This window comes from Homalodisca vitripennis, chromosome 6 (genome assembly GCF_021130785.1).
Source record: "Homalodisca vitripennis isolate AUS2020 chromosome 6, UT_GWSS_2.1, whole genome shotgun sequence".
Lineage (NCBI taxonomy): Eukaryota > Metazoa > Arthropoda > Insecta > Hemiptera > Cicadellidae > Homalodisca > Homalodisca vitripennis.
In genome coordinates this window covers 112,263,193-112,278,113 of record NC_060212.1, presented here as the reverse complement: position 1 = coordinate 112,278,113, position 14,921 = coordinate 112,263,193, and positions in this window count along the sequence as shown.

Here is a 14,921-nt window from a genome sequence, read left to right as displayed (position 1 = left end):
CCTTATTTCTTTGAAAGATTCTGTTTTGCAGAAACATGTCTCTAAGTTGCGACATTCATTGATACTGGCTTCATGGTGAGTTTTAAAATCTAAAACCAATACTCTTTATCCACTGCTGAAGATTAGAGTGTTACAATGTTGGATAATCGTCATGGATATTTCAAGTTAGTTTTCTTTAGTTTCTTGAAAGTCTGAAAAATGTTTTGTACGAAAAACTTTATATCGTTTGTCTATATATCCTGTTATAAATACATATTTGTAATAAGAATTTCTTTGTTTTTCTTCACTGCATTTTCCACAGATGTCAGACTTAAACTAAATCCTACTGAATTTGTGGTAGTTAATGGTTATTTGTCTAGAGCAGTGGTCTCCAAACTATGGTCCTGAGAGGGTTTCAACCAGTCCGTGGCCATTTCAACAACTAAGACAATAAGTTTTAGTACTGAGTATGTTAGATTCACACAACTTATTCTTACTTAGCGACTAGTTCAAGCTTGTCTTTAAAACAATATTTCTTATATAGATACAGTAATTATGTTATTAAAGTATAATTACGTGAATATCGGTCATGGCTAAATGCTCAAACCTTGCAAACATACGGCTTCTTGGAATTCATTTTCTCACACTATGGGCCTGTAGCCATAGGAAATGAAAGAAAGTAATGCATCGATTATATACTACAGTCTATCAGAGCGCTAGGTTAGATGATGAATTCACCCAATGTCACGACATACACACCCAATGATCCTCGTACCTTTAATTTTTCGTATATGGTTAAGACATGTACAGATCAAACCAGGCAGTGTGAAATCTCAAGAGAGGAGTATTCCACAGTGGAAACATCACTGAAACAAACAATGCACTTTACATAAAGAGGTGACTTTCTGAAAGTTCTATAGTTTTTACTGACACTATCGTTTTGAGTGGACTGTAATTTGCCTGTTCTCATGTCGATTGGAGAGTTAAGAGTGGTATAAAGCTTAGAAATTGCACTTAGCCCTAAAAGGATATTTAAACTGCTTCCGGAGTGATAGGATATTCTGGATATATTCGCGAACAAAAAAAACTTTTGTTTCGCGTCACGGAACGTCACGTCACGTTCGCTGTATAGCCGCTAGGGGATGGACTATCGTGGCCACTGCCAGAGCGTATCTCCGGCCAGTTCATTGGCTATCCAGGCGCATTAGTGAGAGGTTAAACATATTTTGAAGTGACTACTTCTTTCAGTGGGCTATGAATGTATGTTTTGCTCGGGGAGAAAAGGAAAAGCAGTAGCGAGACTGACCGGCAGAAGTGACTATTATAACGGGCTGTAAATAAAATCAAACACACACTAAACTATTTGGTAAAATAGTGGTTTGAATAAATCTACGAACTACTAATGTATTTATTAATGAATCTATCGTAAAATTGATTAACTTACGGCATCATTTAACAGCAGTATTTAAAGCTCATAGGATTATAAACTGAATTTCAGCTCGGTTAATATTACTTCCTATTCCAGTTCACTACTGTTTTCTTCCTGATGATATTTAAAAAATAATAACAAATAAATAAATGCGTTTCCTTTCTAGCTGTTGTATAATTTAATCATAAAATAAAATTAGTCTTTCTGTTGATTATAATTATAACCTTTACTCAATTACATTAGGTCTTACCTTACCTTTACATTCACTTAAAAATAGATGTAAAAACAGATTTTAATACAAATGTTTCTAAACAAACGTCAAAACCATTAATTGACTGTTTAAAAGATAAATTAAATAAAATAATACCAAATGATAAAAACATAAGTACAATGGGATATGAAAAACAATTGATGCTGTGTTTACAAGATATTTAGCAAGATTCAAGAATTTTTATTTCTTATTTCAGTTATTATAAAACCAATAATTTCATTTTTAGAATGCAATTACAGTGGATGAAGTAATTATTTCGGAAATACGAGATTATAGTGAAAATGATACTGACCAAATCATAGAAACTGATATAAACGGTAATAATGAAAATTAATAAATATTTTTACGGTTATTCTTTATGGTTTAATAATATTTAAAAGTTAGTGGTCATTGTAGTATTAAATGTACAAAAAATATTACAAAAAAGTGTATAAATTATAAAACTTTTTATGTTAAAGAATTGAGTGTCTCACATTATTTTTAAATATAACAAATAACCATTTAATAATTTGGAAACGTACATTTTCAAGATATATATTCACAACCAGTTATAAGAAGTAGTCACTTCTGTCGGTCAGTCCCGCGACTGTCTCTCCAGTTTTGTTTATTCTAAATATTGTTGATGTGATAAAAAAAAAATTATGGTTGCCTGTAAAGTCGGTTTTACGGGCGAAGATTTTACGTGACAACGTCTTTTTCTCGGTAGAATATTTATTGATATGAATATTATTGCACAATAGGAACAAGGAATTGAATGAAAATAAGAATTGCACAAATTTTAACTATAGAAATATATTTTGTTTACTAAAACATTGTACATAATTTGAAATTAATTAAAATTTTTTATTGTAAATGGTAAAGTTGAATAAAACATTTACTAAAATTGGAATTTGAAATTCTTGCTAAACACAGTTAAATTCTAACTTCGCGCGTGGTGATTGGTCGGTTTAGTTCGTTTGTTTGGTCGCACTGTTATGACAGGTTAGAGGTTATAATTTGTTATTTTAAATGTTTGACTAGCAATACGCGCTGTTTCTTCTCAATCGACTGAATTACGATTGATTGCAGAGTGATTTAAACTAATAATTTACTTAACACTATCAACATTTGTCAATAGTATGACATAACCTATAAACTCAGTTTCTCAACTTTTGTGTCAATCTAACAATTAATCCATCATCAATCATAGTTTACGATAATGAAATATCAGTGTACAATTATTTACCTTTATTGTTGTAGTTGTTGTAAATGACGAATCTAAGCACTCCACATTTTCACGAATAAACATAGTTATCTGCTTTATCCCGTGCGGCGGACCCACAGTTATCTGCTTTATCCCGTGCGGCGGACCCACTGGACGGGCATCGTAACGTTACCGGGCGTTACACTTTTTCATGAGTGACTCCGAGCCGCAACCTAATTTAAGACGTTGTCACGTCAATAAATTTACTTAGGATCTGGACAAACGTAAAATATAATTTGAGTTATTTTCAGTATAAAATTTTCAGTTATAAAAAAATAAAGTACAGTATGTTGTAAATAAAACAAAAATCTGTACTTAATAAAACACGAACAACTTTGATGTTTAAGTTGTGTTTGGATCAGACATGAATGGAGTTGTTAGCCAAGTTTGTTGCTCTGCCTGAGGGGAAAACTACTTCATCAACAAATGTTGCCAACTTTTCTTCAATTGGTTGCCTATTTACATTCATTCCTTTGATTTTAACACTTTATCCACGTACGCATACATTGACATAACCTCACATTACAATAATAATAACAGATTTATTCACAGTCAGTTTTTTTTTAATAGTCCTAAAAGATCCTAATATAATCACTATATTAATTATTCTTATATGCAGTATCACACACAAGCATTACTTGTAATTACTATAATACAAGTTAAAAAATTAATTTTAACTAAAGAGTACCTGAACATTTTTATGAATTTTACTTATGAACATTACAATACAGGAGCTGAAAGACAATTTGCATCGTATATTGCAAAAATCGTACTTTCTGAAATCGATAGAGGGATTTCCTCTAAGAAAGAAATCGATTTTAATCAACGATAGTTTTGGTGGAGTCGGAATGGGAATGTATCGACAGGGTTAAATATATGGATTGAAAACGTTTTTCTCAGATCATAGCCTATTGTCTTGGCTTGACCCACTTACATAAAACCAATCATCAGTCACGAAAGACGTACGAGGTGCTTGTTTGAGGTTATATTCAGTCTGCTACTTACAGTGTAATGACTAATGTTAATGTGTGTATGAGTGTCAGCCAGTCAAATAGACCCTTAAAGTAACTAATTTTAGTCTATTTACTTGTCTGATAGTGAAACAAATACTTATTTTAAGTTTTAGTGTGTCAAGCTGAGGAAAAAAGATCTGGGGAAAATAATCGTTTTAAAAAATTGCCTCTTTATGAGGTTCAAGAAAAAATCAGGTTGTGCGAACTATATTTTAAAATGAGGACACAAATATAAGATTATTGTAACTTATGGCGATATTAAAATTACAAAAAATAAAAACGACGCGTATGCTCTGATAATTAATTGTTATAAAAACATTAGTGTAATGTCATTGATTAGATAAACAGGTTTAAACACAAATTTCTTTCAGTAGCCTACTTTTGAAACAATCTAAAAAGGCTTCTTAATTAAAAACTCAAACGCAAAAATTTGCAATTTCGGTAAGCAAAATTTACATTAAAGGATATAATCGCACAAAATGACTTTAATCAAGTACTGTGTTAGTTTACTAGAACATGCGCTCAAAACATTATTTAACAACAGTAATTATTTAACAACACGCGTCCGCACTTTTGTAGCCGAGCTGAACGAATTGCACGTAATTAACGTAATTTGTTGCATCAAGTTAGCCATAAAACGGCACATAACGTGGTACCGCGGCGGCCGCGAGGTAAGTAATGTGTGTAAGTTAGGCGGGAGATGCGGGCCTTATCGGCCATTAGAGTGAGCTATGAGTGTGTACACCTACACTTGACCGTCCATTGATAAAACCTAACCTCTCCTGCATTATCAGCTGTTCCGGGCCTGGACAGAGCGCGCGTTATTTATAGGTTAGGCCACTCCGAGCGTAGCCTACGTCGTATTCTAGGCTACCTAGGCTACAATCGAATAAATACAAATCAAGATAACATTTCCAGGAATTTTATTTTCGAGGTTCGAAGTTATTGACAACCAAAATATAGTTTATATTTCGGGTCTTAATCTTTAGGTGCAGAAAATTTAAGACTACAAATACACTCATAAACCAAGATAAAAAATTAATTAATTATGTATAGTACTATAACATGTGTCACAGAAATATCACCTTCAAATCTAAACAAATATGGTAGTTCAAATAGGATATAAAATAATTTTATTCGATATGCTTACTACATTTAGAGAAAGACTATTAACACACATTTAATTTTTATTTATTTAAGTTTTATTCAACCAAACATGTTTTTGTAACAAATTAGTCCAAAATTGACTACGGAGCGATGTGAGAAGAAAAACTGAATATTGTGGAACACGAGATTCTTTGGAGAGGGAGTACCATTTTAATTTTATTCCCTATCCAAGAAAAAAGTCTAAATCCAAAAATTTATATTAGCCTTATGTAGATAGCACATATGAGTACAGTGTTAGGAGTTTTAATTTTAGTCTATAACAACAGCCTTGAAATACCTACACGCCTTTAGTCACAGAATTATTGGAAGTAAATTACTGTATTTTAACTGTATTATTTCTGATTGTTGCTACATATAAGATAAAACGCTGACACCAGTCCACAGCACGATCCAATGGCTGGGCCTAGTAGTACCACTGTTAGAATCAATAACGACATTACAAATTGTGTCATCTAGTTTTAATGAATATGAATTTTTACAAAAGATCTACATGTTTATCGTAATAAAAATCCCATTAATTAAAAAAATACTATTAAATTTGTTTTTTATTTTATTATAAACACATTTCAGTTAAGTTTCAAGATTTTTAGATTTTTATTTCGGAAAAACGGAGGTCTAAGAGTGAACACTTCCTTCCCCCTTGGCTACATCCCTGTAAGTAATTCTTCTAAGTATTTAATTCTTTTTAAATCAATATAAATACTCAACATCTTATAAAATCTAGTAAATAATCCAATATTAGGCACATTTTAAGAAGAACGCTTCTGTTAAACACTGGTGACAATTTAAGTCCGTTAATAAGATTGCTGTTTGTGTCTAGCCGTGAAGGAAGACAAGCTACGCCCTGTAGGCAATAAGTTTTCCCAAATCAAGTTTTAGTCGGTAACGAAGGGGGAAAGTTCCACATTTAGTGCCAGATAGCGAATTGATGGCCTTACATTGGCTTTATGTCCCTTCCTTGTGTGTCTGACCAGGATCCGTGAAAAACAATCGCCGGTTTTGTGTGAAACAATAACATATGTGCAATAAATTCTTTTATAAAAAATAACTATTCTTTTCTTTATTTATATAATTTATTTGACATAAACAAATAGCTGTTTTTGTCATATTATATTGTTTTTTATAGTTATTCTTTAATCAATTTATAATTGAATTTCCTTCATGTAAAATGTATCTATTATTATTTCTGTGAGTTACCAGACAGGTCCTTGTTAAAATAGTGTCGTTAACTTTCTGTCCATCTGTATGATAAGAAAGAAGTATATGGATACAAAAGTTCTAGGGGCATGAAATGTAGTTGGTATCATCGTTTCCTTGGCGCAAGGAAACGACGTATTGAAATTTGGGTCAAAAGGCCAAAGGGAAGAAAAGTTGCAATAATCCTGGAATATTTACAGTCACTTCGGAAAAGACTTACGTTCTGTGAAATGTTGTTGCAACGTAAAGTTTTCTTGGTCTAAGAAACGCCATATTGAAATTGATTCCAAAAGTCAAAAGGCAAAAAAGTTGCAACAATCCGGGCAAAGTTACAGTAAGTTCGGTAAAGACTTTCGCTGCGTCCTGTAGGACCTTTGTATTCCGTTGTATCGGTTTATAATTTTCGTATTCGTGGTTCTCAAAGGATATGAACAAAAATTGGCACGTGTGTTTCAATGAGTACCTTCTCTTGTTTGTTGGATGGATGTGGATCTGCGACGACCAGTTGCAGCTGACGGCGCAGCACAGAGTCGTCAATTTAATCAACGGCTAAGTGCAGTATTTGGTTTCTGGTGGCGGTCATATAAGACCAAGCCTAATTAATGTTAGCAGAGGTGTGTTTGTTTACCATATTTTTGCTTCTAGAGACTAGTTTGTCGTTACATCCGTGTTGACGCCAATAAAACAAAAGCATTTAACTGGAACATTTGATTCAATAAATCGGGTAATAAGACTATTTTGAAACCAAAGAACAGAGAGTTTTATTTTCTTCTCAGGTCTATCAGTCTCGTGCTTGAAGATTTGTCGGGAAAATTCAAGTTACTACATCCTCTGTTCATGCTTCGATTTGGCGATGGCACCTTTGGTCAAGAAGGATGTGTCTATGGTCCTTTTCCACGAATCAGTATGATTCGGTAGTCCTTAATTTGATGTTGGCTTGGCAGACACCAGGCTCGAATAAGTTACCATTTCCGACCATTACAACAGTTTCACATTCCAAGCTAATTGAGAAATAAATTGCTCAAACTGTTGCTCGCGTCGGTGGATCAATTTATTAAGCCGAGGGGAATGTCGTGGGGTAAAGCACAGTCCTAAAGACGGTCTTGAATGAAGCATATCTCAAAGAGTCACCAAGTTTTTGGGTTGGATGGACTTTGCTTCTCTAGGATTTCCAGGTTGGAATTATTTTCAGATCCTCCACGCGGAAATCAAACTTTTCAACAAGAAGACTTATTACAACGAGTAGACACCACCTAAATATCCAGCACCGCATATGTTTCGAATAATCGAAGACCATTTTACATGTCATATGAGTTACGAAAATTCAAAGTGATTAGTACTAGGTTTCTCCGAGGAGCTGGGCAGGATCAGGTAATCTACCCACCCACTGCTAGAGTGGGAGTAGGGTGAATTGAAAGGGGTAGTGTTTTGTCCAGTATTCTTCTTGGAATCGTGTCGTTGTCATTTGTGTGATAACTCTTGATATAAACGCCCTAGGGAGTTCAAACTTGGTACATGGGTTCCTCTTAGTCCAACAAAGAATTTTATTGATTTTGGTGTCAAAAGGTTAAAAGGTACCAAAGTTTTGGTTAAAAAGGTCAAAGGACTATGCGCCTAATTGGTATGCAATACACGCAGAACAGTAGACAGGTGGTGTTGCGTTCAACGGATGAAAGGCGCTCCTGATATCTCCCTAGTTACCGAGAAAAGTCGGATTGATGAAGACTTTTGTTACGTTCTGTCGAGTTTTTCGATATTTCCTTGTTCAATTTTTTATTTCCGCATAAACCTCTCAATACCTCTCACCTCGCGTCCAGAAATGTAAAACAATCAGATCAAATATGTTTAGGCCAAAAAGACAGAGGGGTTTTCCGAACCAAAACGGAGTTCGCACTATTAATATGACATACTTTTTTCCAAAATCGCACATGGTCCCGATTGCAGTAGGCAAAGCTAAAAACAGAAACCGGGAATAAATTAAATCCGGATTGGTAAACATCAGATGATGTTACACTATCAAGATGTAACAGATGTGACAAGGAGGGGACCTGCAGCTTAGAACCACCAGTAAAACAAAGTGTCCCTCGATTCCTTCCCGGAGATCACTGCCAGATTAAATGCCTCCCTTTTGATGTTGGCCTAATTGTATCCCATTCTCCTTGATTGGTGCCGGGGACGACGACCGTGTCGTGGCGACCCCCCTCTCCCCCCTGACCACAAACTGCGAGACCTGGTTCAACAATCAGTCATCAATAGTGATTAACGACCGTCAATGACCGAGACTCTAGCTTGTACGTTTGCATTGTTGACACTGTATTCATATAAATAGTTTACGCACTAAAACGATATACACGAGTGTCACATTTTAATTTTATTCAGGGGTCAATCAGTTATTATTGAAGGTTATCGATAGCTTTGATCGTGTTCAGGGCCGTATATAGCTTTGGTGGGCCCCGGAAAAAATGTTTGGCCGGACCCCCCCCCCCGTTATCTCATTGACAACATTTTATTATTTTGTTAATAATAATAATAAGATTCAGTATATGTTGCTAAAACAAATTCGGAAAAATCTTATTAATCGGGCCATTTTAAACATTGTTTTAAATAATTTTGTGAACTCTAAAAATATATTTAGCCAATAGGTTAAATATATTTTTAGAGTAATAAGTTGTCCGATTGAAATAACTTTTAGATATTAATTATTGTGAGAAAAGCTTAGGCGGGATTTTTTAATTTGAATTTTATTCTCAGTTGAAGATAATGCGTCTTTTGTAGAAACATTTCAGTTATATGTCAGGTCAGACCGGTCACAATTGTCGAGGTATTTGTTGTTTTAGCGCAGGAACTGTTATTGGCTTTTCTGCTTGGCGAAATATAAATAAACACGATCGATATTGTTAAATCAACAGTAAGTATATTTTTTTACAAGTAGTAGTCACAGTTTCTTCGAAATTTTAACGAACGATATTAGAAATGTAACCTATAATAGCGTTACAGTTATTAGATTGAGCTAGATTACTATAAATTTGAAGACATATAAAACCCATCTTAGTTCACTTTTGACAGAAGTAGGTTTCTCTGATCTGATATATATATATATATATATATATATATATATATATATCAGATCAGAGAAACAAGGTAAAATCAAGTATGGAACAACATATACTAAGAGAAAAATAAATGGCAATAACCATAAATATAAACTTTTAAACCTATTTTCTTGATCGTGGCGTGGCAACAAGGAAAACTCAACATTGGCTTCGGAAACATAACTCACTGGAACCAGCAGTGGTCATACACGTGTAACGTGTACTAAATTGCTTGCAAAGGAGTGGGTAACTGCTAGCAGTGTAGATATAAGAGACAGTGCAATCTAACTTTTACTTTACATTTAAAGACCTTTGTGAAACATAAATTAGTTGTTTTTTTTGACAAAACTAGGCTTATAAGAGCTGTAACGCTGGAAAGAAACAAAGTCAGTAAAGGAACAAAAAATCATCAAAGTAAATTGCAATGACCATACTTTCAGATTTTTGAAAGAAACAAACACGTCAATAAAGCCATTGCTAATGTATTTTTAACTGTACATTTTTAGCAAATAGTAAACTTATTAGATATAAAAGACAAAGTTACTATCTAACTTTTATTATAACTTTAAAGACTGTTACAAAATTCCAACTTAGTAGTTTATTGACAGAAGTAGGCTTCTCTGGTCTGCGTACTATATTCATATGTTCGTGATCGAGAAACAAGGCAAAATCAACTATGGAATAAAAATAATGGGAACTAAGTAAATTAAAATTGCTATACTAAACACTGTTTAACATAATTTTGTGATCGTGGCTAGACTCGAAATTGGCGAAATATAATTCACTCGAACCTGAAGTGCTCATACAGGTGCAAAACCTACGAAATTGCGTGCGAAGCCCTAGGAACTGCTAGTACATTAATTTGACTCCAGTGCTGAATTGCTCATATGATTCATCAAAATGACGGCGTGTTTCAAAAGGTTAAACTATTTGCACCCCTGTTAAACGCTATTAACTCGATAGACAATTATTTCAAATACGTTTGTTTCACATCAAAGCCACAGTGAGAATTATTGACGCCTGTAGGTGTCGGTGAGGGGGAGGGGTTGAAGGCAAGATTGGCCTTGTTGCCGGAACGCTCTGTGAGGTAGCAGTTTTCCATCGGTCGTTACAACGGTCTGCGACCCTGGGTATGACACGCACAACGTACTTACCCCGGCTTGTACTGAGATGTTAGAAGTCCTTTGCGTCGCATACTGGGTAAAAATCGGAAAAGACAATAGCTGAATTGAATTTTTCCAACCGTGTAAAAACCGTGTATACCTTAATCAACTGGAAGCATGTGTGATAATCAACAGAGTAGTGATTGCTATATGAAGGTTTCTTTTGCCTAAGTTTATTAGTTGTTAATCAATATTAGCTGTTGTAAAATCTATGTGTGTGTATATATATTTTCATATAATTGTGTTTCATATAATGAATGAATATAATGTGAACATATAAATGAATATTAATCTGTATGTCCTTTATAGACTCAGAAACTATTTGACCGATCATTATGATAATTTGTATGTATATGTATTTGTCCACATAGAAGGTTTATATGCTATGCCCATTGATGTAACTCAACACCAGGCGGTGCTCCAAAATAAAAAATTTATCACAGCGCCTGCAGATTATAAACTGAAATTACGAGACAGTTACGTATAATAAATAGCCAAACAGTATTTTAAGGCGCTAAGTTTTTATGTATATTTGTCTTGAAAATAAATTTCTTATCGAACTGTTGAACCACTTTATAATAAAGTACACGTGCGTGTACAATGGCTATAAACGTAAACTTTTGACAGATTTTCTTGATAGTGTCAACAAGGTAAACTCTACATCGGCGTTGGGAATATAATTCACTTGAACCAGAAGTGCTTCTACACGGGCAAAGCTTACAAAAAGCGTGCGAAGCCGCAGGAAAAGCTAGTATTCGATAAAATTGTTTGACGTTGCCCATACCTCTCATCGTTATACATACAGTTCTAAGAAGGTTGTATTACTTTTCGGTTTGTTTCATCGTCAAGTTTATCGACTGGTGGCCATCTTGATTGTAGACTTATAAGAGTACCGTTAAACCTTTGTGCTTTTACGATTCTTTTATGTGAGTTACTGGTAGAATAATGGGGTCTCTTTTTTGTATTTTAAAGGGTTATTCAGAAAAAAATTTAAAACTGTTTTGTCTTTATCATATAAATTTTGAATTCAACATATATTAAACTGCATTTTAGTTACTTTTTACACTTGACTTGAAAAAATTGGTAACATATTAATTATATTTTTACTTTATATCTTCTATGAAGGAAAACTCAAGGTCATTTCATAATAGCCGGCTCGTAACTCATTTTTACTTCAGGTACACGTTTTGGTCCAGTGTATGATCAAATGGTGTCGAAACGATGTAAAGGTTCGTTTTGAGCTTAGCGCCGACTTTTTTGTGTCTCTTCAGACGAACATGACTTCAGATTCCAGGAGTCAACTCTGAGACAGCGTCAGATACCAGACGCTGCAATTAAAGGAAGGTGAACAGGAGTTGAACTCAACATTCAAATTGAATCAACCCTTCCTACCAAAGATATGTTATGTGTACACCTAACATGTGGTTTAGCGATGTTTTAGCAATGGATTCTAAACGAAAATTAAGTATCTTTTTTGAGCTATACGCCCACTGATGTAAATCAACATTTGCCCTTAGAAAACGTTTTGTTTCGTTCTTTTTACATTTCCTAATATTTGTCAAATAGAATATATATTTTAATTCCTTTAGGTTTTTTGGCATTTTGGTTAACGAAACCTTAATCATAATATCTAATAATATACCCAAAAATGGAATTTTTCGTGAATTTTCAATCACACTGTAAGACGAAATAAGACAAGCTTCATTTTGGCTTTCGAGCTTGGTTCCAGACTGATTGAACTAAACTTGAGTAAATAAAATGTATGAGTTCGCATAAACAGAATAGGTGAGAAGAATTAGCTTATAACGTGTTTTATTAATGAGGATTAATGGTTACGGGTTCGCAAAAACGTAACCAGAGAACAAGTTTTGGAGCTCCAGAAAACCGATAATTTCCCGTAGTGGACAGAGAGTAAGACTACATTTTGTTCCTTAAAAAGTTCTTGACACCTTTCTCTGTTGAGAACGATCTTTCAGCAGTACATGCCAGTAATACTGAATTATTTAAATAATAGTAATCGTTTGCTAAAAAAAGAAAATTGAACAAATTTAAAATTTGGGTGGTCCGGACCCCTTGGATCCCCTCGTTGGCTACGTCCTTGCAGATCAACTTTTTCAATTTGGTAAGATGAAATAAACTTCTCTATAAAATGTTTAGCATATCATAAGGGAACGTATTGTTTGTATATGCTGAAACATGCCACTATGTCTGCAAACAAATATCAATGCTTATATTACAGTATAGGAAAGTCTTGTCCAAATCGCTTGGGGACAAGGCCGTCGACGTGGTACTAAAACTGGATCCAACATCAAAAGGGAGGCGTTTTAATCCTACAGTGACCGGGGTGGGGAAGGGTGACTGGGGGGGGGGGGTTGCAGGGAGGAAAAGGGTGGCCTGATCAGATCACTTTAAACCACAAGTTCGCTGCTTATGTTTTACAACTAAGGCTGTATATTCCTCTAGTTCCCGGTTTATAGGGTAAAAATACCGGTGCCGCATTTTAAACGCTTTTTACGACTACCTTTGGTAAAGATTGTAAGCGAGTATGGTGGATATAAACGTCACATAGTGGTACAGGTTCCGAGCGGATGATTTTTATTAATTCGGGTAAATATAACAGAATTTGTACGAATTTCAAAAGGATTACGCTACTCCACGTTAGCGTAGCAGGCTTTGCGCAGGTTGCATGCATCAATTCAAATGTATGCCTCATTTAACTCTCGATATTTCCAGCGGATAGATAGACAGACAATCGTACAGAAGAAAAATATTACATCCCCCTACCAGACAAGAGAGCCCACTGAGTGATAGGCTTCAATGACGCTCAGCCAAATTCCATGTCTGTACATGCACCATCATTGAAATCATTTTTGAGTATACAAAATTTAAAGACTTCAGATAAAATAAAAACAAATATCTTTCCACATGATACATTTACATTTTTGTTCATTAAGTTGGTTTTGTTGCAGCGTTGATATAACCAAATTCCAGGTGATCTAGGGAGGGTACTAAAACGCAAGAGTGGGCTGAAATCAAATATCGCCATCGACTTTTAACGTTGACTCTTCAATTAATGTTTTTTTTCATTTACTCTATGAATAAAAAATCCACATGTTAAAATCTTATATTTTTGTATTAAGTTTGTTTCCAAATTTATTGACTATTTTTTCGTTGTCATCATGGTTACCCATAGGGCCAATGTAAGTTTTGCTAACCAGCCTCAGCCAAAGCCTATTAAGTGACATGCACCATCACCGAATTCAGTGTAGCTAATATAGAAATGAAGCTTCATGAAAAATTTTAACTTTATGGATGAGTTCGTTTTCAGATATCGTAAGGACAGACGAACATGACATTTTTTTAGACCCTCCAATGATAGGCTTCGCTAACGCTCAGCGAACACCATCGTATTTAATAATTTCTTTGGGGCCTAAAGGTGTGTCAACTGGACATGATAACCGAAGTTGTAGTATAATTATATTAGCCAGCATCAGAAGGGAACACAATAATAATTCTTTGGTTGCTAGCAGAGATTACACTATTTCGCACTCAGTTACTACATGATTGCCATAACTACACACTTGTAAAAACGAGAAATTACTTAAAATATTGTAATATATATTTCCTCTAAAATAGTATGGTATTAAAAGTTGTCTTTGACTTCACGGGAAGAGTTAAACATTAAATTTGTGTTCTCTTCGTAGGCTACTAATTATAATTAATGGATACATTAAGAACAAAAACTCAGACATAAATTTCAACATACTCATTGAAATATTATTTATTTTTCTTGGTCACCCAACCTTGCTTTTTCAAACTTCCGTTGTAGAATTGGAATTTTGATGATATAATTTACTAGTCTAATTCCAAAGAGAGTTTTGAGTGGGTTTATTTATAAAACTTGCAGTGCACGTTGATTTTTTAGCACTTTTCCCACGATTTGTAGAAAAACAAAAGTTGTTTCCATACACAAATCCTAATTGGTAGAATATATAAATATAGAAGTAGCTTTCGAGTTGCTAACAGGTTCTAGTCAAATGATACTTTGGAGCATATCAAGAACGTAGCCAGGAAGAATTGTTGGGGGGAGGAGGTCCACACACTGATATTTTCCCGTAGTGGAGAGAGTAAAGTCCCACTTTGTTCCTTAAAACGTTCTTCACTAGCTTTTTTGTTGAGAACGATCTTTCAACAGTACATGACAGTAACACTTAATTATTTAAATAATAAAAATAATCTTTTACAAAAATTGAAAATTTGGGGAAGGGTCCGGACACCTTTGAACCCCTCGTTTGCTACGTCCATGGAACCTATATCTAACATGTTTCGCTTTAATATCGCTAGCACATCTGAGTTGAATTTATTAA